The sequence below is a fragment of the Grammomys surdaster genome, unplaced genomic scaffold (assembly GCF_004785775.1).
Source record: "Grammomys surdaster isolate TR1022 unplaced genomic scaffold, NIH_TR_1.0 919, whole genome shotgun sequence".
Lineage (NCBI taxonomy): Eukaryota > Metazoa > Chordata > Mammalia > Rodentia > Muridae > Grammomys > Grammomys surdaster.
The window spans coordinates 150,037-151,044 of NW_021605338.1; positions in this window are offsets into that span (position 1 = coordinate 150,037).

Genomic DNA, 1,008 nt, shown 5'->3' on the forward strand with positions numbered 1-1,008 from the left:
TTTTATTTTAACTTACATGTTTTTATATTTTGCTTCTTTTACCAAAAAAAGGAGTATAGGTTCTATTGTATCAATATTCTTTTATCTATTTTCATGATTCCTTCATTTTTAGGATTTCTGTATTTCACCCTCTGGGTTCATTAGTTTTTTGTTAACCTGACACAAGGTTATGTCATTCAGAAAAGACAGAACCTCAGTTGAGAAAATGAGTCCCTACTACATTTGTTCTGTAGGTAAACCTATAGGGCATTTCCTTGATTAGTGATTGATGTAGGGGAACCCAGACCATTGTGTTCCCGGGTGGTATAAAATCTAAGCTGAGTATGGCAAGGAGAGTGAGCTAGTAAGCTGTGTTCTCCATGGGTTCTGCATTGGTTGCTGACTCAAGGTTCTGGTCTTGATTGGGTTCCTGCCTTGGTTTCCCTCAGTGATAAACTATGACTGGGACATGTAATCCAATTAACACTTTCCTCACTGAGCTGCTTTTTGTGTTCTATTTATCATAACAGTGGGAATACACTAATATAATACACCCTCTAGTTTACCAGGGGTTGTAGGATCTCAGGCAGATGCATGCTAGGAGATGCCTTTGTAAGCCAAGAAGCAGGGATTTACATGACATTTTCTTTAAAGGGTTAAAAGTTAATCTTACATAAGCCTTGTAGTGTTGAGTGATAAGGGCCCCCTTACACTCATATATTTAAATGTGTGGCTCCTGGTTGGTAGAACTATTTGGGAAGGATTAGGAGGCGTGGTCTTGTTGAAGGAGGTGTGTCACTAGGGGTAGGCTTTGAAGTTTCAAAAGCCCATGCCACCCAGTTAGCTCTATCACTCTCTGCCTGCCTGCCTGCTGCCTGCCTGCCTGTCTTCCTGCTGCCTGCCTGCCTGCCTACTGCCTGCCTGCTGCCTGCTGCCTGCTGCCTGCTGCCTGCTGCCTGCTGCCTGCTGCCTGCTGCCTGCTGCCTGCTGCCTGCTGCCTGCTGCCTGCTGCCTGCTGCCTGCTGCCTG